This window comes from Lepidothrix coronata, unplaced genomic scaffold (genome assembly GCF_001604755.1).
Source record: "Lepidothrix coronata isolate B3197 unplaced genomic scaffold, Lepidothrix_coronata-1.0 Scaffold50, whole genome shotgun sequence".
In the NCBI taxonomy this organism is placed as follows: Eukaryota; Metazoa; Chordata; class Aves; order Passeriformes; family Pipridae; genus Lepidothrix; species Lepidothrix coronata.
Window position 1 is genome coordinate 1,286,597 of NW_016690230.1, and position 19,311 is coordinate 1,305,907.

General features: G+C 38.2%; 1 long non-coding RNA gene across 5 annotated transcripts in view; it reads left to right on the forward strand.

The window, feature by feature from the left end:
- The window catches only part of LOC108497627, a 29,766-nt gene extending 19,641 nt beyond the window's left edge, over positions 1-10,125 (forward strand). The window contains exons 5-7 of one of the 5 annotated variants that reach the window (XR_001874918.1): positions 5,714-5,801; positions 7,397-7,524; positions 9,389-10,125. This is a non-coding gene — a long non-coding RNA (uncharacterized LOC108497627). Of the gene's footprint in view, positions 1-5,127; positions 5,445-5,713; positions 5,802-7,203; positions 7,336-7,396; positions 7,525-7,829; positions 7,841-9,388 lie in introns of those variants that run through there. The other 4 variants (XR_001874920.1, XR_001874921.1, XR_001874919.1 and 1 more) reach the window with 4 other exon arrangements.
- Positions 10,126-19,311: the final 9,186 nt, after the last annotated feature.

Here is a 19,311-nt window from a genome sequence, read left to right on the forward strand (position 1 = left end):
GCAAATTTGCACTCAGGCTCTTTGTCTATGACATTCATGAAGACATTACATAACCCTGTTCCCCATATGGATCCCTGAGGGACACCACTTCTCACTGATGTCCATTGGGACTCTGAGTCATTGACTGCTATCCTCTGGATGTGACCCTAGTCTATGATGAGACTCTGGTTAACCACTCTGGATAACCACTTTCTTGTCCATCATACGATACACCCATCGAGTGCACCTCTCTCTGCAGTTTAGAGAAGTATGTTCTGAGGGACCATGTCAAAGGCTTTACAGAAGTCCAGAATAAATGAAGTCAGTAGCCCTTCCTTTGTCCACTGATGTACTCACTCCATTGTGGAAGGCCACAGGACCTGCCCTTGGTGAAGGTCTCAAATCAGCTCCCTGTGTGATGTGCTTTAGCATATCTTCTAGGAGGATCTGTTCCATGATCATCATAGGCACAGAGGTCAGGCTGACAGGTTACTAGTTCCTGGGGTCCTTATTTCTATTTTTTTTTAAACATGGGACAACATTTCTCTTTTTCCAGTCACCTGGTATGGCTTCATTAATATAATAAATAAATTAACCCATGTAGACCTGGCTAGTTGAGGGTTCAACCACCAAATCCGTTTATTGGAAGCAAACAACACCTTTTATATGCATTTTAAAATAGCATGTGATTCTCTTAACCAATCACCATGTGGTAACCCAGTGCTTATGTGTGTGGGAGTACATTCGAGACTTCATTTCCCAGGGTGCCTCGTCTAGCATCCCTACAACACGCCCCCCACAACCTGGGACTTCACCTGACTGCCATGACTTTTCATATGTCATAGAGTGGCTTGGCAACTACGTCAGCAAATTCCCTCAGGACTCTTGAATGCATTTCATTAGGTCATGTAGACTTATGTACGTTCAGGTTCTTCAGGTGGTCGTGAACCTGATCTTTACTTGAAGTGGGAAGGACTTTGCTCTCCCAGTCCCCATCCTGCTGTCCATCCGCTGGAAAGGTGTGGGAAGAGACACTGCCATTGAAGATTGAGGCAAAAAAAGTTTTTGAGTACCTCGGTCTTCTTCTCATCTATTTTTACCAGTTCACCAGCAATGTTTATCAGGGGAGTACCCATTCTTCGACCTTCCTTTTCTGGCCAATATACCTGTAAAAGCCCTTCTTGTTATTCTTTGTGTCCCTTGCCAGGTTCACTTGCAGCTTCACCTGGGCCTTCCTCACCCTATTCCTACACAACTAAACTTCATCTCTATACTCTTTCCAGGTTACCTGTCCTTGTTTTCACTGCCTGTGCATTTGCTTCTTTGCCTTTAATTTGACTTGCAGTTCCATACCAAGCCATGCCAGTCTCTTGCCTTCCTTACCTGATTTATTGTTCCTGAGATTGCTGGGGATTGCAGTTTTCTTGACAGTGATTAGGCCTCTAATTTAGTCAGGTTACTGAATTCAGTTTTGGGCACAACTTTTTCAAAAAGGCAGACAAATTGGAAAGAGTTCAGAGGAGAACAACATAAATGATAAAAGGTTTGGAAAATAAGATCTATGGAAAAGGTTAAGTGAACTGGGCATGTTCAGACTAAAGAAAAGAACACTGAAGTGAGGCATGACATGTCTACAAATACATCGAGTTGCTATAAAGAGGATAGGGACAAATTATTCTCATTAGTCAGTGAGGACAGAACAAGAGCTAATGGGCTTATACTGCAGCAGAGAACATCTAGGTTAAATGTAAAGGAAAAACTTTAACTAATAGAACAGTTAGAAATACAACATGATGTCAAAGCATCCTGAAAAACTCCCTCTGACGTTCAGTTTTTAGCTTACTCTTGCTTCATATCTGGTAGAGGAAGGATCACACGGTGGTTAGGGCTCTAGTCAGCTTTCTTCTGCACTGCAGATTTCTTATGTGACCTTGGGCAAGCCAGTGAGCTTGCATTTCAGCTCCCTAGCTGTAAAACAGTGAGAAAAGCAATTCCCTAGCTCTCAGAGATGCTGTAAGGATAAATAGTTAAGGATTCTCAGACACACTATGAGCCATCCAAGCAACTATACAAATTAAACATTCAAACCAGCCACAGTGCAAACATACCTGTAGGTCCCTTCCCATCCAGAAGGCTTCTGTGAGTGCTGCAATGGGCTTTAGCTAGCACATCCAGACTAGGATGTATTAGGATGATCCAATCTAAGATGTACCTGAGAAAAGAAAAAGTACAGCATTAACAATAAATCTGTGGCTGATATGACAGCTCACTAGCAGCTCAGCCTAACTACCTCCTGAAATCAGTGGACTCTGCTGTCACAGTGGAAGAAGGATCAAGACTGAGTACCAGTCACTAAGCATGAAGAGGGACCAGTTATCAGGGTTCTGTCCTAGCCATCTGCATAAGTTCTAACACAGTGATGTTGCTGCGATCACTCCTGGAAAGCAGATTAAAATCAAGTTAGAAAGGCAGAGAATATTAAAAGTAAAAATAAAAATATTGAATAAACAGATTTTTTTTTTTGGTTATACTTTTAGTCAAAGGTTTATTCCTATTTGTTGCTTGATTTCATAAGGGTAGTTTTGATAGCTAGAAGGGAGTTGCATTTCCTATCTAAAAGTAATTATCAATAATAAATTCTATTAAAACATCCTATGAAAAGAATTGAGGTTTTGTGATACTAAAAGTAGATGAGATTATGAAAGCTAAAATACTGTAAATAAATGTAGTCAGTTTAAATTTGTGATTTATTTACTGTATTTTACCCAGCAAAGAGTTCAATCGCATTATTATTGTTGTTGTTGTTGTTGTTTTGTTGTTGTTGTTGTGATATCCCTGTACAAAAATTATGCATTTTCATCTTACTTGTTTGGCTTTACAGACAGACAGAATATACATCTCCCTGGCTGTCAGTACAGTGAGACTCACAATAACAAAATGCTGTATTTTCCAAGCTGTTTTGTCCTGTGCCTTCTTCAGCTAAAGACCAACTATTCCTGCTCCCATTAGCTCAGCTGAGACATCAGACTGCAGTTACCTATAATACAAGCAGGTACAAGAATCACTTTTCCAAACATGTCTCACAAATCCAGGCTTTGCTACTGTAGTAGAAACATTCTCTTTGAAGAGTTTGTACTTAAACTATGCAGTGTAAAAAAAATTAAGCATCCTCTAACTCCTCCATTGCAATAGAAAACCCTGAATAAACATGTAAATAAAAGAAACTGATTTGCTATTAGTGTGTAGAACTCAAGAGGCAACAAAATAAGTAAAAAAAAATGCAACCTAAAACATTTATGTAAAAATAAACTGAATTTCAAGACCTGATTTCAAGAGCTGAAACATAAAATGGGACACATTTCAAGAAAAGAATAAATGTGTATCCCCATGGGACAAGTGGTTTCACTGACTAGCAGCTATGCAGAAAAAAGTGATGTAAATGACAGAATAACTGGAAAGTAACTCATGAGCCCAGTTGGAGCAAACGAAAAGCATGACACAAGATCTCAGAAGACCTTGATGAGCTACATTACCCAAATGCTATAGGCATTTCATCTAGGAAGTTAAATGTTTACTGCATGAGTTATGTGCTATATGCTTATTCATATGCATCTCTACACTCACTACAAAAGCCTTTCAAGTAGAATTGTGTGAACTGTGGATGGTGGGGTTTTTTATTCAGTTGAGAAACCTACAACAAAAATTCAGCTTAATATTTGGCTTTATTTTCAAGCTATTTCAGCCATCTTCTAATCCTCTGGGGGGAAATGTAAAGCAGAATGTGAAATGAAAAATTTGTTTGAAATAAAGCGCTATAACTTTTTTTTTTCAAAAAAAAAAAAAAAGTAGAGACAAGAAAAAGACTGATAAGGAAGAAAATCTCCAAAGGGAAAACAGATATGCAAGTCTAACTTTGAACTTAGACACTTCCCACAACGTAATCAAACGACTTGCCAGCCAACCACACATGTATACCAGAGAAACAAGTGAGAATGAGACTGTGGGAAGTGTGGTAACAATTCTGCACTCATAGTACTTTCTTTCGTCTCATAATACATATATTTGTGCAGTTGATATATTAACCAGCTGTATTTTTTCATGTTGCAGACAACAGTTTGCCCAATAGTTTGTAGACAGTGCTCTGCTAATAAATAAAAAAAAATTTAAAAAAAACCCCAAAACTAAAAAACCAAAGTAATTAAAGAGAAGCAGGTTTTGTGCACACACTACACAGAAGATGATCTATGAGGATTTTCACACACGTACTCCTCAGTGACTCAGTTTTAGTCAAATTATTTTCTGGATTTAGATCAAAAAAGGAAGTAATTAAATCCTTACTTTTCTTTTTGAAATATTTTTTAAATATTATTATTCTTTAAAGGTTATTTATCTTGGCTCCCATGGAATAATACAGATATTCTACTTCAGACTTCAAAGAACACTGGATGTCATAAAAAATAGGATGTTTCAAAGTATTTCCTGGCATTGTTTAATATTGAATCATATTGCAATACATAGAATCATATAATTGTTTAGGTTGGAAGATCACCAAGTTCAACCATAAACTTAATGCTGCCAAGTCCACCACTAAACCATGTCCCTAANAAATACCTCCAGGGATCATGATGCAGCAATTCCCTGGGCAGCCTGTTCCAGCTGATATCCCTTTCAGTGAAGAAATGTTTCCTAATGTCCAATCTAAATCTCCCCTGGATTAACTTGAGGCCATTTCCTCTTATCCTATCACTTATTACCTGTGAGAAGAGTCTGGCGACCACCTCCTTTCAGGTAGTCATAGAGAGTGATAGTCTCCCCTCAGTCTCCTTTTCTGCAGGCTAAACAGCCCCAACTCCCTCAGCTGTTCATCATAGGACTTACTCTCTAGACTCTTCACTAGATCCATTGCCCTTCTCTGGACTCACTCCAGCACCTCAACGTCTTTCTTGTAATAAAGGGCTCAAAACTGGACATAGCATTTTTGCCTTAGAGTTTTTGATTTTTTAATTTTTATAGATTTTAAAGTAGCTGTATTATATCCCTCAACCTTTAGCACAGTAGTTTACACATTTACCCAACACTGTTCCCCATTCCCTATCACTCCCTCAAAATTCCGTTAATTCCGTTAGTTGTTTATTCTTTTCAATGTAGATTTGCAGAAAGCACCTTAACACCTGTCCCAAAGAATGTAAACATGGGCACAAAGACCTTCAGGCCCAGAACTTTGGAAGGCCTCCAAGGGCTGCACGTGCTGATGAAGAGGAAGATGATGAAAGAGGGGTCCCAAACTCCCCCCGACTCAATTCCCAAAGGGGTGTGCCGAGGGGCAGAACGGGGCAGAACTGGGGGGTGGACGAATGGAGATTGGATGAGCATCATTATAAAATTGCAACACCTGAGTCGAAAGCACGCACACAACAATTATATTCCTGGAGCCTGGTGGCTCATTAAAGCTTTCTGCTTTCTTATCTTATCTCCTACCTAATTGGGCCTGGAGTTTTTTTTTCTCGGTCTTTTAGGCATCAGTATTCAAGATGTGGCCTCACTGGTGCCAAGTACAGAGAGACAATCGCTGTCCTGCTGGCCACACTATTTCTGATACAAGCCAGGATGCCTTTGGCATTCTTGGCCTCCTGGGAGTACTGCTGGCTCATATTCAGCTGGTATCTTAGGCTAAAGCCATAGTTAAATATTTCAATAAGTTTCATGTATTTATTTGTATTTGCTTTCCTTCAAGCTTTATGACTTGAATGATGCCAGTAATAGAGGGGAAATATATTTGTCTTTCTTCACTGTCACTGATGACACAGATAAGTAAAATGGATGTAGGTGTTTCTGTTTTCTTTCTTACTAGTGAGGCTTTTCAAGTGTTTCAATAATGAAGAGTTTGACATTCAAAATGTTTGCATCTATTGCCCTCAGCAGGGTATACCATGAAGAAGAATCCCAAAGTTTTGTGCTGATAAGAAATACAGGGGTAATCCAACAAAGTCAACAAGAGCTAGGGAAAAAAAATATGATGAAATGTAATCCCTCATTTTAGTGCACCGAAATACATGTGGAGGGTCCCTTTGACCTACAAATAATGTTTTGCCACCAGCACAGCTAGAGAGTGGTTAGACATTGGAATGACAGCAGAGCCCACAGGCCTCTCAAGAGGTAAAATGAGAGAACAAAGAGGCAAAACCCCAGTATTTCCTGTTAACTACTGTTTTAATCTGTTCACTTAGGGCAATGCCAACTATTCTACTCCCCTGTGTACTATTAGATTATTTGACTTGATCAATTAATATAATTTTACACTGCTTTTGGGGAAGGGAAGATCAGTTACAGGAACATATTGATTGTTCAGATATGTTTGATTCAATCTTCTCTATCTACAACTGTCTCAGTTTAATAAGACTGAAAATGTTTTGCTAAGGAGGGTGAGGTAGACCAAACTCCTCTCTCTCAGCAATTGTAAATCCGAAATTAAGAGGCTCCAATCAAGGAAATATGGAAAAAAAGAAAATAACAACCGCTTATTAAAGGACATATGTATATTGGCAAAAAAAAAAAACCAAAAAAAACAGTGAAAGAACACAAAACCAACTAAACAATAGTCCTGTACCCAAAAGTCCCCTTCAAAAAAGGAAACAGTTTGATACTTCTCTGTCCTCTAGCGCAATTCTAATCACGGTTGGCAGGAGTGCTGTTGGATCACTGGAGGAGCAGAGCCTGCAGTGCTTGGTGTTGGTCAGCAGGGGACGCTGTTGGGCTCTGGCAGTCGCCATGTGGGGCCCCCAGATTGCAGGAGAAGCCAAAATGGAGATCTCCCCGCCACTGAGGAGGGGAAGGGGAAAAGCGGAAAGAAAGGCGGTTTCTTTCCCACGAAACTCACGCTGTCTGTGGCTGGCTACAGTCAGGACTCCCACCTTTCCTTGACAAGCACAAACTCTCCGATGAAAACCGAGCAGGTCCAGCTGTTGACAGAGCAGACCACAGGCAAGCCGTGGCCGGAGAACAGACACATGACCAGGTTGAGAGCAAAAATGGCCTCAGAGCTTTTTGCCCGTTAAGGCAAAAAGTGAAGTGGCCCCCATTTACAAGGAGAGGAGAAGAAAAAACTCCTCCCCCTCCCTGCAGTTTTTAGAAGGGCTATAAGCCTGGAATGCAGGTCTGCCAGCTAGTTCTTTTGTACAGTCAATCACCCCTTTCCCCTCCTCGTTCAACATCCTTCTCTTACAGCGGGACAGGGGAAAGGCAAATTTCTACTTGGATTTTTAGAACAAGTAAACCTATGACGCATACAGCACAGTTTCCTTGAGCTCAACAAGAATCAGACAAGGCAGTTTCCTTGCTAACTGCTTCAAGCTCTTGGTAGGTAACATTTAGCTTCAAAAATAACTGTTTCAGCTTTTTCTCTACTTTGTGTTACCAGATACTGAAAACATGTGTGTTCTTTCCTTGCTGGCATGTTTCTTTCCTCTTTTCTCTGAGTTTTTGCTTCTCTGTCACAAGGTTTCAGATCCCTAGGAACACAAAACCCAAGAAAATCCTTCCGCAGTGGTGAGTATTTCAAATGTCCTGCTGGTGGCTGCTATTGTTTCAGTTGTCTGGTTCCACTGGGGCATTTCACAGGTTCCCACCTTTATGCCCAAATGAAACAATGCTGTTTACATTCCCTAATGGAAATAGAAGGCATAACCAACACTGAACATATCATGAACAATTGCTGTGCATTAAGAATCCTGATGAAAATAACACAGCCCCAAGCTAAGCTACAAGAAGAGGGCTGTTTAGAAACAGCATCTTAAATAATAGATCAGAAGGTCACTTTTGCTAGGACTGGAAAAGAAACCTGGCATATGAAGACATGGAAAGGTACTGTCAGAAATAACATTGCTTAGACCTCCAACCTTCTAGCTGTAGCATTGGCTTAAGAAGGTAAGAAAATCTGTTTAAAATGTTGACTTATAACCCTTCTTCTCTGATAAAAAAAAAGGAGTGCAAGGAGAACAAGGACAACTGACTTTAAAATAAAAAGAAATCCTAGTTCAACTTTACTGTCCCTAATTGTTCCCATCTCACTTGAGTTTTAGTACAAAAATGGTTATTTCTTTCCAAGTGGATAGTCAAAGCAAAAAAGAAAAAATTCTCACCAAAATTTGTTCAGTTCAAATGCATTTGTTCTCTCAAAACCTGAGTAAAAGTTATGTACTGAGCTGTATCTGTTCTCTTCCTTCATCACTAGACAATACTGATAGCCCTCCCTGCACCTACACAAAAAGGAAATGCAGCAGCTCCTTTAAAAAATCCAACTCCTAGAAAGCCAAGTGATACTTGGCAAGAGCAGCCTTCCCTATGGCAGACATTGAGCTTGCATCAGCACCATTCGTGGAAATAATACTACATAAGACAGTAGATAACAAAATGGGTTTCATGTCGCTTCCTTTTAGATGCCTATACTACTTTTAGACTTCTGCTATTCGGCACATACCTTTTTATTATTCATCCTTTTCACTTTTTACAGTCAATAGAGAGGAATAGGCATTTTTGAAGTGTTTCTTCTGACCTGTTTTAAATGTTTACATTAGGATGAGATAAACTGTGCTCCAGTAGTGTCTTACTTTCTCTAGGGTGAGTCATAGGAGTTCAGACATGGACATCTACATTGTACACCTTCACTGTAGATATCTGTATTTTGTTATATAAATCCCAGCCAAAAAGAAAACAAGACCAAGGAAGAAAAAGAGCTAGAAAGACTAAGGAGATGCAGTAATACCAGAGTCCCCAATATGTAATGTAGCCTAGAATTTAAAAGCCAAGAAATAACAAATTTAAAGTTAAAAAAGTTAAAAAGTCAAGCAGCAACTCAAAAAGAACTCAAATATTTAAGTTCATCTTCATTAAATGGGTCAGAAGAAGCATGTAGTCTTTTCCCCTTAATTTGAGACTGAAAGGTCACCCAGCTCAACACCCCATCTGTGGTACATCTGTTAGTGTCCTCATAGGTTTCAAAATATATGAACTCAAGGAATGTTACTCTTTTCCTAATGAAAAAAAGTGAAACCATTTTCTAAAAACATCTTCATATTATTCTTTATTTCTGAAATTACTGTGAATATTCTTTTTCCTGTTTTGGTTCCATTTCCTTCTAACAGCTTCCAAATAATTCTATTTGTTTTCACACATATTAAGCTACTTGCAAGCATTAATTCTGGAGGAAAGAAAAGGGGTTAAACCTAATTACAATACTGCTATAGCTGGACTCAAAGCCATCAACTCAGCAAGGGGGTTAAAGTGCAATTAACAGATTTATAGATTAAATCATATCATGACAATGAATTACAATTACTAAAGGGGATTTTTTAATTTTCAAATTACCATATCATACAAACTCAACAATTTGAAACATTTTCTTTTTTTTCAGAATAGAAAGGAAATCAAACAATGGAGAGTGCAAAATAATGCCAAATAAAGAAAAAAGAATAAATAAAAAAGAATATTAAGAAAAGAAACAATGCAGAAAATTTTCACTCTGTCAGTAGAGAAGACTACTTTTTTCATGCAATTACGGAAAAAGGCACATATGAAAACTTGTCTTTTTCAGATTTATTCACGTTACACTTTTTCTCATTTTGCAAATAACAAGAAGTATGTAGTATTTTGTAAAAGATCACTGCTTAAAAGATCACAGTTTTTGAGCACTATTTTTTAAGTTTGTAAAGTTTTGTAACAGCAGCAGAGGTTGATAGCAAGAGTATTAGTGGGAAGAAGAACTGAATATGACAGGGAAGTTTGTAGAGTCTTTTGTCTCCTTTAGACTTGATATATCTCAGTACTTCAACTGTTTCTAAATACTTTTTTTTCTCTAAGAGTTTTAGTATTCAGTTATGCAATATGGCACTTCAGGTAATCTTATGTGTAAATGAATCTGTAACATTGATGCTAATATGTAGTTTAATTTGTTAGACACAATCTTGGAAAGTCATAAACTCACTTTGCATCTTTATCTACTCATATATTAAAGAAGTATAATTTATAATAAACATCTGCTTTACAATACCGATGTGACAGAAGGCATTAGACAAGGAAAATTGACTGTAGGTGCGAGACACCAAACACAAATATGCATGTATATAAGTAAGCCATTAAATATAGCTGACTGATTTTGTTATGCCAGTCCAAGGATTATTAATATACATGTCAATGTCAAATTTAATAAAGCTGTTCTGTTAATTGTGACTATGGTGTCTTGTACTAACACCTGTCAAGGTGTTTCTGGTGCAGAAAATCTTTGTCATGAATGAGCTAGATAACATAAATTCTAAGGGAACTAGCCTTTTACCTCGGAAGATCCAAATTCAAATACTGCTTTTAGTCTCAAATGAGTTGTTTGTCACACGCCACTGAACCTCCAAATATGGCACAGTTTTGCATGGCTGGAAATCTGGGCTCAGGAGACATGAAGGATTGGAATATCAGGCTGTATCACTAATCAAGATTATGGTGTACTGGCAGAGACAAGTAGGAAAGTGTCTATGTGTGTATAGCAAATGCCAGCTCCTTCCCTCAGAAGCCAGCACTATTCATGTCTTAAATTCCATAAGCAGGATGTTTGTCAGCAAATTCTGGACAGAAAAATAAGATGCTGTTACTAATGACAGCTTTTGCAAATCAACCTCATACAACTGGCGATGATATTCTCCCATCAGAAGCAACGGCATCCATGTGTATGCCAGTCGGTGCTACTTACCTCTTAAAATGCTGAATATTAGTTTTGAAGCCTGAAAGCAAAGATCTATGAAGACTGCAGTCTTATAAGTTTCAGTTTTCTACAGTTCTACAGAACAGTTCTCAAATAAAATAAAATTATAGGGAAGCACCTCATTAACGAAAAAAAAAAGGGAGAAATTCCCAGTGGGAAGTCAGTAAAAAGTATTTTTAAGCCAATAACATCATATACCAATATCTCTCTGCAGAAATTGTACCCATTTAAAATTAATCCATCCAATATTCACTGGAGGTAAGACACCATACAAAAAGACTGTCATGGTGATAGATCTGTGCAAACTCACAAATCATGTTCATTTGTACAAACACACAATGCCAGCTAAAGGCACCTCCTGACATGTTCTTGCATACAATATACAGCAACCATGGGAGGATAGCACCACCTTTACTCAGTAAGTAGAAGAGAGAAGAAGAGGGTGCTGGCAGCATGCTATACTACACAGAATTTAGTATAGGCTATGGTAAGCCACATTTCAACTTCAATATCTCATCATTCCATGTTCTCNATCTAACTAGACTTAAGCAATACATTATTAAGAGTCTCTAGGCTGAACAGAGATGCAAATCTCCAACTTAGGACTAAAATGTTTATATTTGTAGAATAAATCACAGAAAACCCTTATTAGCACATGGCCAAGTTGTTAATTTGCAAAGCACTAGGTTAGCTTTCAGCATCCCAAACACGGACTTGCTGTACTACCTCAAAGAAAGCAAGAAGGAAACAACATCCTTACTTGCAGCCTTGGCTATCTGCTTCTCTGGAATTGCATCTCTCTCACACAAATGCACACATCTTCAAAAACAGTAACTAACAAAACTGTTGCATCCATATGGGCACATGAACATGCTCTCAGTGCTTTGGATAGTGACAGGTGGCTGAATTTGGGGTGGAGGGTGCTGTTGTTTCAACTATCTGGTGACATAAAGTATCGTAACTATCGATTATAATTGTCTTAAATGATCTGAAAGTCAATTTTGTCCAATGAATAAAAGGTGCAGATTTAAAAGTATATTTTAAAAAAATTCATGCAGAACCCCAACATTACTGCATTTATTAGAGGTATGAGAGACCAAAACAATTTTAGAAGTTTAACATTCTCTTTCAAAGAACAAAGAAAATCTCAAAATTAATAAAGACCAGTCAAGAATGAATCCAACTCATTGCTCTAAGATCACAGAGTTACTAGAATGACCACCAAGTGAGTACACTCAGTAGTCATTGAAGTGAAAAAGAGCCCACAAGTTTTTTACTGAAATATAGGTAAAAAGAATTAAGCGAGCCTTTTAGAAAAGTAAAAAGAAAACCTTAAGAGAAATACTGAAGCATTCAGACAATCCAAATATTATTTTGTACTATATATATAAAAAGATTTCTGGCAGATTTTTTTAAGTAAAAAGCCTACGTTAGTCCATTAACTTTGTCTTTTGATTCTGATGGCACAGAAATTTCTAAGAGTGAGAAAGCTTATGTTTTGATCTGGAGGAAAAAAAGGCACAAGAATATCACCCATATCTCTGGAAAACTTTGGAGAAAAACAGAGCAACAGTTTCAAATTAAACAATCAAGCAGGCAGATTCTTGGGACTAATGAAACTGGAAAACATGGCAAGACAGAAAAGGTTATGAGTGTGCTTTTGATGTGGTTAAGGCTGATCATCATGCCAGCCCAAAAGGACAGAGAAGAAATACAAGAAGTCCTCAAAATGGTAAAGCGTGAAAGAACATCTATAATGAGAACAGGAGTGTCTCTGTGAAAAGAAAGCTGAAGACAGATGTTAGCAAATCTTCATAAACACTTTCAAAGACTTTAAGAAAAGAATACCTAGTCCAAAGGGGCCTTGGCAATGAAAAGGAAATTGTCTCCAGATTCACACCCAGTCCAGTAAGGGCAGTCTGGTCCCCATCGGACAATGAGTCATAACTGTTAATGAAACCTGCGTGTCAGTACAGTGAGACACAGGAGATTGTGTACCCTTAGTAATAGGATATGGCATGGCTCATGTCTTTAACTGCAAGAAACCAGCACTGTTTGAAAATAAATTGTTTGGTTTCACATATACTGTTAAAACTTAGGCATGTGAAACTCCAGCAGACAGGATCTCCCTCTGGAGGCGTTCACAGCTACTGTTCTCTCTTCACTGTTTTTTAGTGACTTCAGGGAAGTGAAGGATTCATTTTTAGAAAATCAGTTCACTAGTTGATAAAATGTAGTTGCTGCTTAAATGACTAAGCTGGAACAAGTGGATCTCATTCCCTAAAAATAAAAAATGTATTTTTTTTATCACAATTATCAGATCTGCAAATCAAACACAAGTCTAGGAAAGATTTGAGAGCTGCAGACTCTCTTCCTGGAACATTTGACAGGAGTGAGGTAGAACAGATTAAAGTGAGAGATATTGGTACATCAAACTGAATTTTTAACAAGTAGCCTAGAAAAGTATGGAAATCATGATTCTCAGAATAATTGTGGCACAAAGTGATCCCAGCTCTTGAGATAGAAATGATCATCACCTGTCGCTAGTCTTATCTGAAGCCAGAGCTCTCAGGTTTATGTGAAATTCTTTAAAGATACCACACATAGTGAATTCGGGAGTAATATATGAAAAAATGTTGAAAAATTTACAGTAAGACCATTTAGGACTACCAAAACAGAAGACAGTGTTTGGAAACAATATCTGTGAGGTAAATATCAGTGTTTACCTCATACAGCAAGAACAAAAGCCAAGCTAGATAAAGAACTCATGTTTGTGACAAGAGGAACTGCATGTAGAGCGCAAATCAGGCACATAATTTTTTTATGTTAACTGAAGAAATTCATTGCTCCTATGCTTATAGTTTTATTTCCCTCAGCCAGCTTTGCAAATGGATATTACAGCTGACTACATGGTTATGTATATTGCACCCATTCCTACCAAACATACTATGTTTAACACAGTAGCATCTAAATATGGATGTGAGGATTTTGGCTACAGACAACAAAAAAACTTGCAGAGGAGTTTGACATAGCCATACATGAGGGCAAGCAATTTGCAACCTCTAGATCTAGAGGTGTTACATCCCACTTTTAACTGTCTTTCCTTTTAAAAGTTTAGACAAGGCTTTTTTCACCAGTTGTTGGAACATGTTGTCTGAATATATAGCTCAATCTCAGAAAGCTTGTGAAATCAGCCCCTGATCATCTTACAACATAATTAAGTTGAAGGATAACATCAGTGAAGCATGAGATCATTACATCTTGACAATTTATTTTTTTATGAGAATTAATTATAAAAATCTGAAAACAAAACTGTCTTTCATGTAAGAAACTTATATTAAAAAAAAATCAAAAAATTTGCATAAGGATGTAAGAGCAAATTCAAATAAAGAAGTGATAAGAATGGCAAGTTGCCAACAATTAATGTAAAAATTAAATGAATCTAGCACATAACATCTCTTGCACCTAAATAGTTTTCCAATTAATTGTTGTTCATCAGACAGGATGATAGAATGGGTGAAACTTTTTCAACTTTTCTGAGAAGAGGGAAATAAGGAATGCTGTCTGCCATCTTGTCTTACACGCTTTCAGCAAGGGAACAATTTCATCAGAATAAGTCAAATAAGAGATCACGCTATCTATATGAACAGGATAACTGGTTTTTGCCAACAGCACTTTCATCTCTCCAGAGAAACTTGCAAGTACAAATTATGATTAAGCAAATCCTGTAAGGCAAAAAAATTAAGATGAAAAATGAAGTTATAAGGAAATTTAAACTACACATAAGTATTGCTCAAATGAATATGTTGAATTTAGAAAAACTAAGACACTTGAATGTATTTTTAAATGGAAATTACATTGAAAAAAAGTTGATTTTATAAAACCTCTGGAAAAGACAAAGAGGCTAATTTGCAGGATATAAATTATTTTTTTTTTTCATTAAAAGATATTTGTGGAACTTTTCATTTTTCTCAGACCAAAACATTTTCCTTAGAATGAAACCAAATGCAATTTTTCCAGTGTTGTGATTTAGCCACAAAACTAAAAGAAAAAAAAACAGTCTGAGCTTTTCATGATGATCCTTCTTTTATTTAAGTGGAGAAGGAATATGTAGCCATTATACTTTCAGATGCTCACATCATGTAATGAGAGACATTACTCAAGCTGAAGTACTATAGACATAATTTTAACTACAACACAAGTGAAGCAACTCTCTGCTGACCACCCCATTTTAAGATGACCAGTATGTACTTCATGAATACCTCAGCATTAGCACTCAGCAGATAATGCTTCCTGATATTCCAGTATTTCAGCAAAAATACTAGCAGAAATATTAGCAGAATATTAGCTGTTTCATTATGGAAGGAAAATTTAGAGGCCATTGGTCAATAGTGTAAGTATGAGTCAGCTAATGAAAGACTCTCCCTAAATCCCCTTTCAGTTCTCTAAAATAGAGAGGCTACTTTGTATGAAACCTTTCACCCTGAGTTTCATAACTTTACAAGCATAGAGAGACTGAGAGACTTACACAGTATTTGGGTGTGTGAACAACAGTGCATAATTAAGTAAAAATGTGGGTACTAAGTCTGGATCCCTTTCCCCACCCACAACGTGGGGGAACCCAGTTCTAGCTCCATCTCCATCTGATGAACCATTCCGACGTCTTGAAGGATGGGGAAAGGGAACTCCAGCGACAGGGTTTTTCAGGCCCCGAGCCTGGAGGGGAGAGGTGCCCTCCCCTCCCCCCACGCACGTGGTCCCATGGCAGGCACAGAGACAGCACACCGGCGTGGAGAGGAGGCAAGAGCGAGTTTATTGTTGGGGATGTTACATTTATAGGGTTTAGGAGGATTCACAGAGTAACCAATTAGAAGTCTCAAGGGGCTTACAGGAACACCCAATCACAGGAAGGGGTTAACAAGGTCCAATGAAACACCTCAGGACACCTTTCCCAGGACATTCCTGCATGGGAGATAACAGTTGTTGTGGAGGGTGTTGGGAAGAAGAAACACGTGTTTGCAAAGAGACCACAAAAAGCCATTTTAAGACATGTTTAAACAAGTTTCTCATCAGATTTAGTGCTACAACTAAGTGCAGGATCATTGATGGGACTATATGCATCACAAAAAACATGCTTAGCCTACAGACTGAGATTTTAGAAGTAATATTACTTCAGTCCTTTTAATAATAGGTATTCTTCTTCACAGAATTTATCAGCACATGAAAATGTAACAGCATGTTTTTATACAGCCTATAGAATGTAGACTGACTCTATCTGGAGCTGAGCCTAAAGGTATAAATCAGCAGATCCCTGCTAGTATGATCAAGAGCCTATCTTTCGAAAATACCAGGAAAGTGAAGGCCCCCATACAAAGAAACACTATTCACAGCTCTCCATCAGTGCTACAGACACTGCTTCCCAAGGCTCCATCAGATTTTAAACAAAAATAAGGGCAAGTCAATAACACAGTGATCAGAAAATTGAAAGAGTTCCTCTCTACAAAAATAAATCCCAACACATTATCTTGTTGTTGCTATTTCAGCTGTGATTAAAGATTGTGGATAATGTTTTTATAATGGATTCTGTAGGGTTAACACTGCAAGACCTTACCTAGTCCATCACCAAACAACAGGTACAGCTGAAGCCTTAATGAAAGTCTGTTTTGATTTACCCAACAAAGTTTAATTTCCAACTGTGTCAAACCTTAAATGATGTATTTAACAGGTGTGGGGGAGGGTAATATTATTGTAATGAGCACACGTATACTTTCATGACTGCAAACCTAAACCTCACACAGATTACACGTGTTCATGTATTTATGACAGAAGTGCACACATCTGTCTAAATAGATACAATCTTTATGTATGTCACTTTCAAGATATCAGTTAGCCCAACAAATAACAAAAAAAATCATAGGTGGCATTTTCCTCTGAGACATTGAACAACTTTCAATAATGTCAGTATGAAAATAAAGACTAGTCTAATGAAGCAATCAATAGTAAATCAAGACATTTCAGGCATGTCTACAACAAGCAATGGAGTGTGATATGTAATCCCTGGAATAACCTATCACTGTTATCTCCTGAGCAAGAAGGGGTATAGATCAACAGAACATATTTTAAAACCAGCTAGCTCTGCTGAGAAGTTGGGATTGCTAGCTCGGTCACAGCTGTCACTTGCAGCACTGCTTTGGGTATCTGAGCTCATTCCTTGGCAAATCTCTGCTCTTCAGGATGGCACACCAACTAGATGAGCTCTAGTGAAGGGTATCTCCAAAGCCAATGTGGTGGGTTCACCTTGGCTGTATGCCAGGTGCCCACCCAGCCACTCTATCCCTCCCCTTCCCAGCCAGACAGGGGAGAGAGTAAGATAGGAAAAGAAAACAACACAAATTGTGGGTTGTGATAAGGCAGTTTATATTGATGCGAAAAAGAAAGCAAAAGCAGCGTGCGCGCGCACAAAGCAGAATCCAGCGGTTAATCTCTACTTCCCATCAGCAGCGATGGTCGGCCACTTCTGTGAGAAGCAGGGCTCCAGCACACATGACGGTTGTCAGCAGGCAGCCATCAGAGACAGGGAATGCCTCTGGTCCTGCTCCTTGCCTCAGCTTTTACATCTGGTTTGATGTCATATGGTGTGGAACATCCCCTTGGTCAGGGTGGGTCAGTTGGCCTACTTGTGTCCTCTCCCAGGATCTCGCCCTCAATTGAAGAAGGAATGTTACAGTGCTGTACTCAGCAGTAGCCAAAATATGGGTGTGTTATCAACACTCCTCTGGCTACCAATGCAGAGCACAGCACTGTGACAGCTACTATAGGGAAATAAATTCCGGCTCAGCCAGACCCACCACAGCCAACATGTAGAAATGTTGGCTGTTTTTATACTTGACCCTGTGAGCAATCTTGAGTGTGCTCTCCAGTCACTGTCATATGCTGCATCATATAACAGTTTCCTTGTGTTTTTTCCTTGAGACCACCACACACATGAACCCTAACCCACTTTTCTTGCAGTGTAAAGCAATTGACAGATTATCTCTTCAACTGGTAGCCTTTCTATACAGAACACAATTGCTGATTTCTCTGAAAATTACGATGCATATAGAAAAAAGGTAAAAATCTATGCTTAGATTTTTTTCTTGCTTGCTTTATAGCTTTAGCTTGGAAAAACACAGTATCTATATGCCTGGACTTTAGAAATAGGGAGGCATTCAGAACCATCCCTTTCTTCCACGTTTCCTTATGGATTGCCTCTAGACAGCACCTGCACACTATGCTACTTACCATGAATACATTCTTCAGGTGTTTGTCTCTTCCTGCACACTGCACAGAGTGCAGATGCCTTAGAGAATCCTGGACTGCAATCCAGGGTCTGGGGCATAAAAGTTGGGCATTATAGAGCTTAACATTATGCCTCCTTTTTTTTTTTTTTGGATTGAGTTTTCTAGCCTCAGGCATGTTCAGTCTGCATTGACATCTAACATATAAGCCATTGCAGCACCTCACACAAGACCCTTACAGCATTTCCCCTCCACAGCTTTTATTTCCCGCCTACAGCATTCCTGTTCTGCAACCCCATCACATAACCCTATACAGTCTGACCTCAGTCACCAAGAATTCAACAGGACACTTGCACTCACTCTGCAATGCCCTTTTGACTTAGTTCTTGTCTTTTTGAAAGATAAAAGATAGCACATAATTAGCAGGAAGGCCACAAAAAATTAAAATCTCATAGGTGCTTTTTCCTCTCTCTAAAACGTCATCAGGAATGGGACAGAATTTTACCTTTCACTTCTGCACTTGCTGTTGCCTGCACTAAAAGAACCATATGTATGTCATTACAAAATCTCTGCCTCGCTGTTGTTTCCCAGGACTGTGAAAGCAATACAAACTTTCTGAAGCAATAGTTCTGAAGCCTAAAATGTGAATTTCTTAGGTTTTATATTTTCCCAGGTTACAGATTTTCTTTTACCTATGCTTCTGTGGTTTGTATGTTGTTAAATGGAAACAAACAAAGGAATCTTCAGATTTTTGAGAGCAATAGATCATAATAATTCTAATCTGTTATTATTGAGGAGAAACTATGGGAGTTTTAATATGCAGTGTATCAATATCATACATCAAACTACTTCCTTCAGAGCAGTTGCAGTCTATCATCACAAAATAATCTACAATCAGTATCCTACACCATACACAGGTAAGAAACCTGAATATTAAAGCTTTTTGTAATGCAGTCACATTGTATACAAGGCTGCTTCTTGATAGGTCTCAGTATCCAGTGCATTTACTTTTCCAATAAAAATATTCAAACTTTCATCATATGGTTTAGTACAAAGAACATTTTGTCTTAACACAGAAATCTGAGCTTTAAAAATACATGAAAAAAAATTGTTTACTTCTTTACAACTTCTGTACACATTTCAGACAAGCATATTAATGCTATTTACAAGCACTAATGAAAACTTTCAACACTTCTGTAATACAGTAACATTAACTACTGTTAATGCATAGACAGGGGCTGTAAGCTGCAAGACCAGCAAGCCATAGTAGATATTGAATTATTGTTGTTCCTGTTGTTGTGATTATTA